Below are 14,980 nucleotides of genomic sequence, written 5' to 3'. Positions count from 1 at the left end.
TCAGGGGCTTTTAGTGCTTCTGTGACTGTGAAACAGATGTTCAAGATCACCACAATTTTCAAATTCACATTCTAACAGTCTGAAGCCATCACCCTCACCCACAAAAGCAGGTTCTCTGTCTCATAAACTCAGGTCCTCCTTTCCTGTGCATGGTCTTTAATTCCAACTCCTAGGCAAACGCAAAAGCTAAGCTCTAGCTTCAGGATGAGGAAAAGAATCCCACGATTCCAGGGCATAATTTGCCTATGGTCTGCAGTTTCCAAAATGGAAATGGGTTATTGAAGAAGCAATGTCCAGCTGGAGTGAAAACAAACTGAAGTTAGGTTGCTCAACTGAACCAATAATCAAAAAAGAAGACATCAAGAGTGAGCACCAGGTATGAAAATTCCATGGGAGGAGTAACAAGAATGATAATGACTGCTTCTTTAGAAATACCTTCTTTGCACTGGGCAGTATGCGAAGTCCTTCGGTAGGGTGACTATGGTTGTGAAGGTTGTTCACAGCACAGTACTGACCACATGTGAATGGTACTCCCTAGAGTCACACAGTGCCCAGGCTACACAGTCATCCATGGGCAGGCCTGTATAAGTATACCACAATTGCACTATTGCCCTGAATAGTTTCCACGGATTCTATGTCATTGAATTCTAGCAACAAGCCTCTGAGGTAGATTTTGTTACCCTCTTCAGATCTGGAAGCTAACAGTGAGGTTAAATAACTTACCCATATCTACATGGCTCCTAAGCCAAGAGGAGCCAAGATTCAAACCCAGGTCTGCCTTGCTCCATGCATTTTCCATGATTCCACTGTGCTTCCTGTTTACTGATTGTTAGTGAATACCTTTTAAAGCAGAGGAAGTTCAGAAGCCTTTACAGTTTGCAATATTCCACTTAACTTCCCCAGAATGGGATAGAAACTCATAGAAGAAGACAGAGCTCTTTGAGGCCACGGGGCCATTTAATAAACTGCTGGATGAGCCTTCAAGATGGAAAAAGGCAATTATCACCTCTGAGATGAAAACAATGTGAACTTGTCTTACATCCTCCCAGAGGGTCAGCTTCCTCCTGAAGAGAGGCATTCACAACCTGGTCAATTGTTAACCTGGTTGCTGATAAGAATTTCTTTCCCACCATGACAGTGTCAGAAATCATCACTGACAGCTTTAATGATCAACTCATACTTGTTCCACCTCTTCTTCTTATCATGAAGCTTTGCTTGCATTTGAGTATAAATATAATGATTAACAAAGAACCTAAATCAAAACCCCCAGTTATGTATGGACTGTGAGAAGCAAGTTTTTTCATGAAGTGATTTAGAAGAGATTGTTAAGGTAGTGCTACAAGCCAAAAGGAGAATGAACGGAGTCAAAGACCAACCCAATTTAGTCAACTCTGGCTGATATCACCACCTCAATTCCTAGAGGCAGCGTGACCTAGAAAGAAAAACAGTCTTTGGAATCTCAAAGACCAAAGTGTAAATCTTGCTCCTTTTTAAATTAGAATGATGACATCAACCTCTGCTGATATAATGTAAGGATTTATGAGAAATTACTCATGGAGGGCCCAGCACGTGGTGCACGGCACATAGTGGCTATTCTGTAGAAGTCAGTTCATGACCCTCCATCCACAAGTGCTTGTGATCTATCAGTCTTGGAAACCTGACCTTAAAATCTCAATTCACATGGACCTATTAGTACTTGATTATATGTACTTTGAGGGCAGTTCTATCCAACACAAAGCATACTTTCTATCTAATAAGCACGCAATAATCATTTAACTAATTAATTCGTTAACTAGTTGACAAGAATATGTGGAGTGGTTAGGGGAGAGAATGTTAGATGTAACTAAGGTTTAAACCTTAATATTTAAGAGGTAAAATTATAAGGTAGGATTTCAGAAGTCAGCTGGAAAAGATAAGACAAAGGAACACGGGGGTTTTCCTGATGTTCCACACTATTTGGACAGATGATGTCTAACTCCTTTTCTCAGGAACTGTATTAGGGGCCATTTAAGCTAGTTCTAGGAAAGGCTAATGTGATAAAGATTCCTATCAATTCCCCTTCTGTGCTCCCTAGAGGCAGGATGACTTACTACCATTTGGCATCATCTTTGCATGGCTGATAATAGTTCTTAATCGGACTACAGAAGGATACCAACCCAAGGATAAGAGAGGAAGGTAGGTCCTGAAATTATAAAGTCAAATAGACTCAAGAATTAAACCTCCCATTCTGAGATGGTTACTTTTAGGGTCTCATGTGCTAAAAAAAAATATAAAATAAACAGGGAAGGCTAATTTGTAGGAAGAAAGAAAGAGAGAACGGATCAAATGTGCAAGGAAACAGAGATGAGAGGCCATTTGTTTCTAAAGACACAGAGAGTACTGGAATTGCTGCCTCGCCTTTGGAAGCCTTCCAGTTCTCCATACCCATAGTTTACGATAGCTATGGAGATCCATAGTTTATGTACTTCATAGTTTATGAAGTACAGAGCTACTGTACTTCAAATCTTGGATTCCATTAAAATCCTTTGATTCCTTATAATAAATTTCTATTTTAAATCCCCAGTGAGCCACACTGAGTAGGTTTCTATTTAATATAATCAAATTATGTCTAAGACAAATCTTAGTCTTATGGACTAAGTTATCAAATATAAACCAATTGTTTCTTAGTTCCCCCAAATCTGCACATATGGAAGAACTGGCCTCCCGGGCCCCCTCGTCATTGGGTGAGCCAGATGACTAGTGTCGCTTCCAGGCTAAGCATTCAATTGTTGATAAGAGACACTGGAGCTCTTCCTCCTTTTTTTTTTTCACCCATCACAAGAGGTCTTGCTCAAGGTGGTGGTTGCTCTATTAGCTTGCATCTCTGAGGCACTGTGACCAATAGCCTGCTTATTAACCTACTAAAGATATTTAGCAGGAATTAAAAATAAACCTTTGCTGTGTAAGCCACTAATATTCAGGTGTTGCTTGTTATAGCAGCATAATGTAAGTAACCTGACACAGAGATTATATTAGGACGTTCCCCAGGGGTGCATGCAGGAGATCTGCAGGTATGAATGAAATAGCATCAAGGAGAAGCAATGTCAGTACAAGAGCAATGTCAGGTACTATAGAAGCGAGAATGGAAGTACAGGGCTGAGCACATTTGGATGAAGCCAGAAATCAAGTACGGAGAAAAACACAGGAATAGATGGTGAAATGGAGTAAGAAAATGCCTTAGGGTTAAAGACACTTGTCACTGTCATCATCCAGGTTCGGGGTGCTGGATGTACCATACAGGGATGGATATCTAGTCATATATGCAGCCCGATATGGCTGTCCATTCGGTGAATGCAGAAAGGAATCAAGATCACCAAGACTAAGGAACCATGGACAAAAGCATCTTGGAGCACCATTCGAAAGAGTATCAATGTCAATAAGTAAGCAAACAGCCACCCAGTGTGTTAATTTCTAAGGAGTCCTTCCCATTTGTGGAATATATTATCCACATCAGTCCCCTGGGTATACTGATTACACCAATTATTGTTCCTGGTTTCAAATCCAGGTTCTGCACCTTACTGACTTCATGGTCTTCGGTAATTGTTTAAACTCTTTCAGCTTCAGTATTCTCATCTGTACAATGAGGATAAAAATACAACCCACTGAGAATCACATTGACAATCAAATGAGATAATGTTGATAAAGTGTGCATATAAAAGAGCGGGTATTTCAACAGAAAAAAATGCTTGGGAGTTATAATCATAATTTTCAAATGTACAAAATACTGACAAAGAGTAAATTTGGATTGTTTTGTAAAATCTCAAGAAGCTGGTGATAAAATAACAGATAAGAGTTATGGGATGACAAATTTTAATTTAATGGAAATGGAAACATGAAAATGTTATAACTGTTAGAAATTTGAAATTGACAGCACCAAGAAAAATGAGTTCCTAATTGGGGGAAGTGTTGAAGCAGAAGCAATCAGCTACCTGGAGACCAGGAGGGCTGTTGCAGAAACTATAAGATGGGAACTGGTTTCATCGTCTATTCCAGTTCTGAACATCTATGTTCTGCAGAGTTTATTCCTTCATTCGACAAATGGCAACTAGTAACACACTCTGTGCCAAACACTATAGGCCAAGGCTGGGAAAACAAGGTGTAGAAACCCTCAAGGAACTGAGACATTGGAAAGGAAAACACACATGAAACAAACAAAAAGAAAACATGCAATCAATGATCCCATTTTGTCAGCAGAAATGTGAGACGTTCTAGGAAGGAAGACGGAGAATTCTAGCACAAGTGAGGTCAGGACAGCCTCTTAAATAAATTAAGATTTAGCTGAGTCCCGAAGGACATGCAGGAGTTCAGGTAGGCGACAGAGAGATGGCTGGGGAAAGGACATTCCAGGCAGATGGAATGGGAGGTATAAGGATCTGAGGCATGAAGGAGCTTGGAATTTAAGAAAGGAAGGAAAGGTTTGTTTGGTAAGAAAGTTATCAGAGAGGGACAACGAGAGTTCAAGATGCAAAGAATGAAGAGTCCGGATTACACACAGCTTTGGGGGCCAGGTTAAGATTGATTTAAACGGCATGTTATAACCCCGCCCCAGAAGGAGGTCAAAACGTTTCCGATTCCTACGTTGGAAGGGTAGAACTTTACAGAGTGAAACCAAGAGTTTTATTCATAGAGTCCATCAGGGTGGTGTGTGAACAGGATGCACACTCAAGTAGAAGAGCTGATTTCAATTTCACAGCCCCTCTATTACCCAATTAACATGATTTCTTGCTTAAAATTCCACCATTATCAAACAGAAGGTTTTGCGTCTTATGAAGTTTCAGTTACATAATACCAGGAAAAGCGGTACAGGGGTGAATCAGTTAAAATACAAGAATACCAGATCAGGGTGCAAATGGACACACTTGTGTTGTCCCTACTTACTGAAGGAAATAGAGACTTTTAAGGAAGATGTTTGAGAAAAAAAAGAAATCTGTTACTTCTTGATGATGCAAGGTTGGAGATACACCAGAGCTGATCATTTCACGGGGGAGAGGAAGCAGAGTAAAGAACTGGAAAAAAGCAACCCTCAGAGGCCACCACCTGCAAGGAGACATCTGATTCCCACGGCTGTCAGGACCCGGGAGGGAGCTAACCCTTCCTTAAGTCAGAGCCAGAGGAAGAGGAACCAGCGGGCCACGGTAGGCCACAACATGTGTGCTTGGTTGACAGAGCTCTGCGATAAGCTACATCCACGGTCCCAATTCCCTGCCCCTCCCTAATCCCATATCCTTTGCCATATACTTTGGTAGCATCCTCCGCTGTAGGTGAGGGCACCCCTACTTCCCAACTTTGGGCCCAACCATGTGATCTCCTTTGACCAAAAGAACAAGGTGGCTTTAAGAAGTCTTGGGTACGGGGGTGCCTGAGCAGCTGAGTCACTTAAGCATCCGACTCGTGATTTCGGCTCGGGTCATGACTTCAGGGTCGTGAGATCGAGCCTCATGTCAGGCACTGTGCTCAGCAGGGAGTCTGTTGGGACTCTCTCTTTCTCTCTCTTCCCCTCCACCCACTCAGCTCTCTCTCATAAATAAATAGTAAATAATAAATAAATTAAATAAATAAATAAATAGAAGTCCTGTGTGCTTCCACTTGCCCTCTTGAGCCGCTGTGATCAGTCAACCCCGGGCCAACTCCTAGACCGTGAGAAGTAATAAGCGGGCGCCACTTGGGCTGAGTTGTTACACACAATATCCAACTGATATAGTCTCTACTGCAGAACATTTTGTTCATAATAAAATCAGAGGTACAATAAGACCCACCAGCAGCACAACATAAAACAGGAGCCAGGAAATTAAAGGGAGATGAGGAGAAACAGATAGGAGGGAGGAGCAGACCTCCGAATCGCTCTCTGGGGCCAACAAGCCGGGCCGCTACAAGGTGGAAGGGACAAAGGAGGAAAGAGGCGACACGGACACCTGTGATGGCCCAGCGAGTACTCACCTGAGGACTGCGGGCACCACAAGGACTGCGGGCCTTGGAATGAGGCCTTCAGTTCTCCACCGCTCGCTCGGGAGCTGTTCTGAGCTCCTCCCCGCCGGCCTCCCACCCCACTTAAAACAAGAGAATGATGCTCTTTTTCGCAGAGAGGACATGAGGACCCGCGACAGCAGGGGAACAAAGAGCAGCCCCTGGCCCATGCGGCGAGTGTCGGGGCCGGGCAGGTGCCGCGCCGCGGGGGGTCAGCTTAGGCTCCCGCACCTTGCCCTCGCCCCTGGCTCCGCACCCTCCGACTTGCTCCTCACCTGGTGGGCCGACAGCAGAGTCTGCCCCTTGTCCCTCGCCTCTGACCATGACAGAAAGGACGATGACATAACCGTCGCTGTACAATCAATGAGCTAAGGATGGGGACCCCGAGCGTGACAAGCATGCTGTTTACGTGCAGCCCTGGCTCCAGTGCTGGCCCCTGTTCCTCATCATCTCCATCCCACCAAGAGGCAGTGAAAGTGGCAGGAAGGACAGTGATCCATTCCCAAGCTTCTACTGGACTCTCGAACCCCCGCCTCCCCGGGGCCAGGCCTACAGAGGGCATCCTGCAGAGGGCATCCTGCAGAGGGGATCCTGCAGAGGGGATCCTGCAGAGCTCATGCTGCAGAGGGGATCCTGCAGAGGGGATCCTGCAGAGCTCATGCTGCAGAGGGGATCCTGCAGAGCTCATGCTGCAGAGGGGATCCTGCAGAGGGGATCCTGCAGAGCTCATGCTGCAGAGGGCATCCTGCAGAGGGCATCCTGCAGAGCTCATGCTGCAGGGCTCATGCTCCTGCCTTCCCTGGACATCTACTTTCTGCTCTCATGCTCTTCCATCCTCTCACTTCCATTACTCAGATGGCAGTGTAGCCAGTGAATCAGGGTGTTCCAGGAGGTCACACTTTGGGAAGACTCTTACCACGGATTAAAATTTCATTTTGTACCCTTAATAGCCCGATCAATAATTTAGGGAACAAAGAAAACATCTTCTGGGAAAGCATTAGCTTAAAACTCTAGAATAGCTGCTCATCCCTGGGAAATGACACAATTTTAACCAGAGCGGGGTAGAGGGAGAGAGTCTGACAAATGCCTTTCATATATTCTTACTCATTCTCCTGTCTTCTCTCTTCCTCTCCTTTTTCTCTCCTTGCTCCTTCTTTTCTCCTCTCTCCCGTCCCCTCTCTCCTTCTCGGCTGCACTACTGTTATTGCGATTCTGTATGTTTTTCCTCATCTTTCTGAATGTTGTCCTTGCCGGTGCAGTGACTAGTTAGTGCCGTGACCAATCTGCGGCTCAGAAGTATTCTTTTTTTTTTTCTTGGAAACAGATCAAAACCATTATGCACTAATGTTCTTTAATTCCCTTTTGATGTATTAATTGCTCTTAAAATTACAGATTCACCTTTAAGAAACTGCTACAATTCAAATGAAAATTGTATTTATTTCCAATGTGCTTGGCTGACTAAAAATATTTAATTAAAAAATGTCAAGATACGGGTGCGTGGGTAGCTCAGTGAAGCATCCGACCCTTGGCTTTGGATCAGGTCGTGATCTCGGGGTCGTGGGGTCAAGACCCACAGCAGGCTCAGTGCTCAGCACCAAGTCTGACTGAGATTCTCTGACTCTCCCTCTGCCCCTTCCCCTCCCCTCAAATAAATAAATAGATAAAATTTTTTAAATGTCAAAATAGACGAGATTCTAAGAGTTTCAAAACGGTTTTTGAGAACTCCGATGGTGGTTAATAATACATCCAATTTGCTAAAACCTTTGAACCAGTTTCCAAGAAACTGCTTCAAAATGCATTTTTGCTTTCTCTTGTTGTTACTGATTGCAGGTGAACTAAAAAAAAAAAAAAACAAAATCCATTTGGTTTTGGAACCAGCAACACTTCAAAGAAAGTAACCTGCCAGAGACGTTTGCTCCAGAAATTGCTAAACTGGGCTGAATTTTAGTACACGGTCACAGCCTAAGAACCCAAATGCGCCACATTTCTCCAGCCACCTCACTGATGATTCACCAAAGCAAGGCAAAGTTATTACAGAAATTATGCTTGTAAAAGAAAGCCAGCACGGGGGTGGTCCCTGAAAAACAGAGAGAAGAGAGAACTAGTAAATACCAAAAGAGAGAGAACCTGCCCTCTCTTGTGCTAAAGATAAATAAGAAATTTGGACAGATCAGTGATGTCAGCTGTAAAAGTATCCCCACATCCCGTTTGTCACCAGGGCAGGTACCTACACAACCCACTAAAGCCTGTGGATCAGGGGATTAGAGGTGTCACATGAGAAAACCCCTATTTGGAATCCTAGAACTATGTGATCTTCAAAGTCTTTTTCAGTTTAAAAAAGGTCCTTAAAACTAGACTGTCTGTTCAGGTTTACATGGCAAAGGTAATGGTTGGAAACCCAGTATCCTGATTTCTAGATCAATCCACATTCACTCATGTCGTCTCTTTGGGCCCTACCCCCACCCTGGTCCACCCGGTGCGTGACCACCACGGGGAGCCACCTTCAGTTGCCTCAAAATCACCTGGACGCCTAGGAAAACACAAACTGCTCAGCCCCACCCCAAGAGTTTCGGGGACAGTAGGTCTACAAGCGCGCAAGATTTTGCGTTTCTATCCGTCGCTGAGCAACAGTTCTCCACAGACCTAGCATTTCCTCACATCTTGCGAGCAGAGTCACTGGCTTCCTTTTTTTCTCAACTGCTTTTCAAGGATTTTGTACAGTGAGCAGCCTTAGGAGATGCAGAGAGCAAAAGGCAAGTTTAGTTATATCCTGTTTAATAAAGATGCCAACGTCGCTCTCACCGTCCTTCTAGAAGATCAGGATTCCTTAAGCTCCCGACGCTGCTCCTGTAACGTCGGGCCCCTTGCGTGGAGGCATCATCTGGCCCTCCCGACGCTGCCCTGGGAGGATTAAGGCGCAGGGCTTGATACAAGCACTTTATGTGTCACATATTTTAATTCATTTTTAAGGTTTTTGTCTACATCTCCTCCCTAGCACATTCCTCGAGTCCCAGGATTCCCGTTGTGTTCACTCCTTTGTTCCCAGGACTTAAAACAGAGTCAGGAACCTAACAGGTGCTCAATAAGCACTTGAGGAATGAATGAATAAGTACATAAAAAGTAAATGAACAGTGACCCAACGAAGTGAGCACAACTCAACCCTTTTTTTTTTTTTTTTAACAGATGAAAAAACAGAGGTTGAGAGAGTTTGGGTAACTTGGCCAGAATCACAGAATTAGGAGATCATAAAGTTGGTATTTGAACCCAAGTCTCTGATTCTCGCACCTAAACCCGTAACCACTATGTTCTACTATGTGTCCTTGGGGAGAATCAGAGCAGAGAGCAGACGCCTTGCTGGGTCAGGGCTACCTGCTCATCCCAATGACTGCTTCCTTCTTCGTGCAGAGCTACACATCCTAAATTTCCTACCAAAAAATACATATGAAAGTATATTTTACATGTGTGCATATATAGGCACGAACACACACCTCTACCTGTGTGCGTATATGGGTACATACGACTTTTATAATGAGAAAAACTCTGTTTTCAGGCAACCTAAAGAGTAGAATCATTTCAATGATGCTTCTACCACCAGAAACACTCCAGGAACATCTCCTCCGGAATCGCCCTCGCAGACAGCGAGCGAGGCACGCGAGAAAATGATTCTTCCTACTTTGTCACACTTCGTCTTCACCCCAAATGGCCTCGCCCCAACGCAACCCGCCATTTAACTCTCCAGACCTTCTCTGATTCCAGACATCATCACCGTCTTTCCAAAATCAAATTGTCTCTTGTGGCCAAAGATTTGCAAGTGCTGAGGAAGCGAAAGGGAGTCGACGCAAACTCTCAGGACAACGCACGGCGTAGGTGCCAAAAATGACCGTGAGCAACGCTTCAGAATTGGTGGCTGAGTGTCTGGAGACTCCTCACCGAAACACGAGCTGCACTTATTTCTAACGTACGAGTTTCAGAAGCCAAGATCCCTCCATCAAGGTCACAGCTCAGGTTTTCCTTTATTAGGATTCTTTGAAACGTGGCCGCCCTCCCGTCTGCAACTCTCTCCTGATGACAGCTAGCGAGGACCCTGCCCGTCCCCACACTCCCCTGCCAGGACAGCCCGGAGCTTCCTGGAAACACAGAGACGGAGCGATGATGCCTCCCACGGCAGCATTTGGACCCATGTAATTTAGATTCGCTAAGATAATCAGTGTGTGATCATTAAAAGAACACTGTTCTGTTTACAGTTCTCGAGCATTGGGGACATTCTCCTTTGTTCATTACACTCAATTAGAAATTTGAATTAAGGTTTCCATTAAGCAAACACTGATCTCTTTTCCCATGCTTATTGTGGAACAGAAGCCAACAAGCCTCTTTAATTCCTTTCCAAGTTTTGTATATGACTTGCATTGTCGAGAACAGGGTCTGGTAATATAATTGCTCTCCCTCTGTGTGTTTGGGCCACTTGGTAGGAGAGAGCACAACTCCATCAAAATCCTATCTTCTGAAGACAAACATCACAGTTTGCCAATCTTCTTTCCTTAGCATGTGGAGACACCCTTTGCGGAATTTTGAGAAAATCAAAATATTCTTCCTATATGTTGGCTTGATAAATAATCTTATGGTACGGTGGGAAGACCCTCCTTTTGAAAAAAATAAAAAACCTGGATTCGTGTCTCAGTTCCACTTCCTGGCTGGAGGATCTAGGGGAAGCTATTTAACTTCTCTGAGTTGAGATACTTTTTTTTTTAAACTGGTAAAAAAAAAAAAAAAGAATTTAGAATACCACTGCTATCTCAAAAAATGACTATCAATATCAAATAAGATTTTATATATATATATTTTTATATGTACATTTTTATATATATATGAAAGTACTGACAGTGTTTATTATTTAGAATTAACAGTCGTATAATCAAATCTCATTGAAGGTAATCTTCAAAGACATACCTAATTTTTAATTTGACGCTCCAGAAATGCTTCATTATAATACAGCCTAATGTCTCATTGGAACATTTAATCTATCAACAAAGAGCATAACAGGAGGACACTTTCTATTTAATCATGCAAGAGTGATTGTAATAGGAAGGTTACACTCGAAGCAGCCACTCCTGGGGGTGGGGGGGTGGGCAGCGCATTATGCTCCAGCTTGCAGATCTGCAGACACGGAGCCTGGGTTTCCCGTGGGGCATCTCAGGAGGCCTTTGTCCCGGGAGACGGGCGGCAGGGGCGGCAGGGGGAGGGGCGCTGGAGAGGTCTCATTTCTTCTCACTGCAGCCGGACGCCAAGGACGCCCTGCACAGTGGGCATACAGGGGCGCCCCCCCCAGGGCACTTGTGGGGGCCCCGGCCCGCCCGCCACCACCACCCTCCACCGCAGGCATCTCCCGACCTCTTGGCGACACTCGCTCCTGATGCCCAGTCCTCTGCAGAAGCATCACGTTGGCTCAGACTGGCTTCCCCGCAAGGCCTGGCTACCACGCCTTGGTCTCCAGATTCTGGGGACAGACATGAAGCCGGGGCGGCGCTTCTTGGAATAGAAAGGACTAGATGCCAGCAGCCCACTGCCTTAGTCCTAGTCCACTCTGTCCTAGCCACGGAGCCGGCCCACAGGCCCCTGACCTTGCTGCACTGATGCTCACCAGCCCCTGGGACGGTGACTAGGTCTCGTGCCCACGTTACAGGTAAGTACACGGAGACTCCCGGAGACTCGGGCCTCTGCAAGGCGTATGCTCTCCTGAGTGGCGAGAGCAGGGCCGCCCTGCGGGCTCTCGAGGAGCGTGGCCCAACAGTGGCATCCGCGGCCCAACAGCAGCGTCTGGGGCCCAACGCAGCATCCACAGCCCAACAGCAGCGTCCACGGCCCAGTGCAGCATCCACAGCCTAACGTGGTGTCTGCGGCCCAACATGGCATCTGCGGCCCAACAGTGGCGTCCACAGCCCAACGGTGGCCCAATGGCAGCGTCTGCAGCCCAAAGGACTACCCAACCCGAGGGGGCTGTGAAGCAGCCAGAGGGAGACACGGATGAGAAAGAAGCCGGGCTCCCATTCTTCCTCCAGGCTGCGCCCCACAGAGGGACAGGGAGGGAAGACTGTGGGCATGCAGGCTGGTGGCCCACGGCCCAGGGAGGAGGCCGTGCTGTGGGTGCCTCGCTGCCCCAAGGTGCTGAAGCTCTGCGCTACACATGGAGAAAATGAGGCTTACGGAAAATAAAGACTTTTTAAAAAAGATTTTATTTATTTATTCATGGGAGACACAGAGAGAAAGAGAGGCAGAGACCCAGGCAGAGAGAGAAGCAGGCTCCATGCAGGGAGCCCGACACAGGACTCGATCCCGGGACCCCGGGGTCATGCCCTGGGCCAAAGGCAGGTGCTAAACCCCTGAGCCACCCGGGCTGCCCAAAATAAAGACTTTTAAAAATTCAACAATAAGCTCCGTGTAGTCCTGGCCAGTAGTGAACATCAAGTAAAGGGCCACTCCTGGCATCTTTGGCCCATGGAGGCCACCCTGGGACGTGGAGCGACGGTCAAGGCTTCGGGCAGCAGCACAGGTTTAAACCCCATCCTTGGCTTCCATTGTGTGTTGGGGCCTCGTGTGTCCATCCCGCTCGGCACCGGCTTCCCTTTGCTGTCCCCTGCGTGGGGGGCTGGGCCTGCCCCGGGCGGCAGGTTGGCAGCACAGCAGAGGTCACCGGTGCCATCCTGCACCAAACAGCTCCGCGCCCTCCTTGCCCTGGCCCACAGGCCGCGTCCCCACTGTTCCCGAGCACCTCGGCCCTCTGTCTTTATGGGACCTTGCTGGGGACTCCTGCACGTCTCCTCCCAGGAGTGGGGGCGAGGCAGGACCACTTCGACCGAGGGGTTCTTCATCCAAGTGAGGGTCAGGAGAGACCTCGGAGAGCTGCTTGGCTGGGAGACACAGGTGCAACGTGCCAAGCGGAGGGCGCCTACGTCCTCACCTGGGGACAAACTCCAACTCCAGCCAAAGCCCACGAGATGGGCAAAATCCAGGCAGCAACAGGGTTTTGCAATAAAGGGGAAGAAAACATTCTCCCTCTTTATACCACGATGAAATCCAGCCCTGAGAAAACCAGAAGGCAACTTTATCAAATTGTCAGAAATTATCAGATCACTAATTCTAACGTTTAAAATAAATACATATTTTTAGGGCAGCCCGGGTGGCTCAGCAGTTTAGTGCCACCTTTGGCCCAGGTCGTGACCCCGGGGTCCTGGGATCGAGTCCCACGTCAGGCTCCCCACATGGAGCCTGCTTCTCCCTCTGCCTGTGTCTCTGCCTCTCTCTGTTTGTGTCTCTCATGAGTAAATAAATAAATTCTTTAAAATATATATATATATATATTTGTATGTATATATACATATATCTATATAATGTGGGAAATAAATGTGTGATTAGGTAAATGTACATCCCCGCCAAACGTCCATCAGCCCAGGCCAGCCAGGACTCGGGGGTGACAGCCGCACTCGGCCCCGTGACCCATCTGGGGCCGACAGGTGCACCCGCACGCGGGCCTCGAGGCCGCACCGCCCAACCTGCCAGCCCGCCTCGGCCTCTTGGGCTGCTTTTCCCGCCTGGGCCTAGTTTTGCTGGGGGCAGGAGGGAGAGAATTGCACCAATCTCACACGATTGTACTGAGACGAAGTCAGCATACGTCAGCTCCGACTCGCGGAACGGTAGTCTTATTCCAGATATTCGGATTGACAGTGCATGTGTTTTGTACCTATGAAGCACGTTACCTTTTCCCAAACCCTTTCGTTATTATTATTTTACTTTATCATCGCAACCCCATAAGTAGATCGATGAAATCAAGCCTATTTAACACGGGGAAACAGGCAGAGAGGCCATTCAGAGTGGCCGAGGGCGCACGCCAGCTGGTAACGAAGCTGAGCCAGGCCCCGTCCTTGCCGATCTCGTCCGCTGTCCCCCCAGCCTCCCGCAGGGGCTCCGGACTCTGCACCTGAACACCTTCCCAGCTCTCAGGTACTCGGGTTCCGCGAGCTTTCTCTCCTACTTCCTTTTATTCATTCACAACTTGATTTTTGTACATATATATGTATCCCTTCCTCTCCATAGCTGATTTAGAGAGAAATGATGAATACATGTGCTAATATAAATTTCTATTTCCCTTCAAAATATCCCCCAACTCATGATCCCTTCTAAGGACTGTCTCTGGTATTAAAAAATATGTATATGCATATATATATGTACAACTTGATAACCATATGTTAAAAGGTATTTATCATTATCTTGGCATGGGTCTGATCTCAGAGATTTATTTCAAGCTGAAAAATTTTAGGTGTTAAAAAAAAAAAAAACTTTGATGAAGCCAATTAGTAAACCCATCTATCTAACATCTTGAATATGCCTTTGATTTAATCAAAATAGAAATCAAATTAAATAACTATACTCAAACTAAAGTAATTTTCTATGGTTTAAGGTGACATTAAAAAGATGAAATATCGGGATCCCTGGGTGGCGCAGCGGTTTGGCGCCTGCCTTTGGCCCAGGGCGCGATCCTGGAGACCCGGGATCGAATCCCGCATCGGGCTCCCGGTGCATGGAGCCTGCTTCTCCCTCTGCCTGTGTCTCTGCCTCTCTCTCTCTCTCTCTCTCTCTCTGTGACTATCATAAATAATAAATAAAAATTAAAAATATATATATATAAAAAAAGATAAAATATCATTGTTTAAGGTAATCTTCTAATCACGTTTCTAAGCCCCCAGATGGACATTTGATAAAACTGTATAGTATACGTGAGCTGTTTGTGAAGTTGGACGAGACGTCCCATTGGTCAAGGCTGACAGTTATAGGGAGATGAAATAACCTACTACTACTTACCATACAGATGACACTAAAGTTTTACCACTTGCCAGGTATAGGACTAAGCACTGTAACATGCACTTTTTTCCCTTTTTAAATGCACATTTGCATTATTCTTATGCCCATTTTAAATATAGGAACC

The sequence above is a fragment of the Nyctereutes procyonoides genome, unplaced genomic scaffold (assembly GCF_905146905.1).
Source record: "Nyctereutes procyonoides isolate TBG_1078 unplaced genomic scaffold, NYPRO_anot_genome, whole genome shotgun sequence".
Classification (NCBI taxonomy): Eukaryota; Metazoa; Chordata; class Mammalia; order Carnivora; family Canidae; genus Nyctereutes; species Nyctereutes procyonoides.
The sequence above is the reverse complement of the archived record's forward strand: the minus strand, read 5'-3'. Positions refer to the sequence as shown.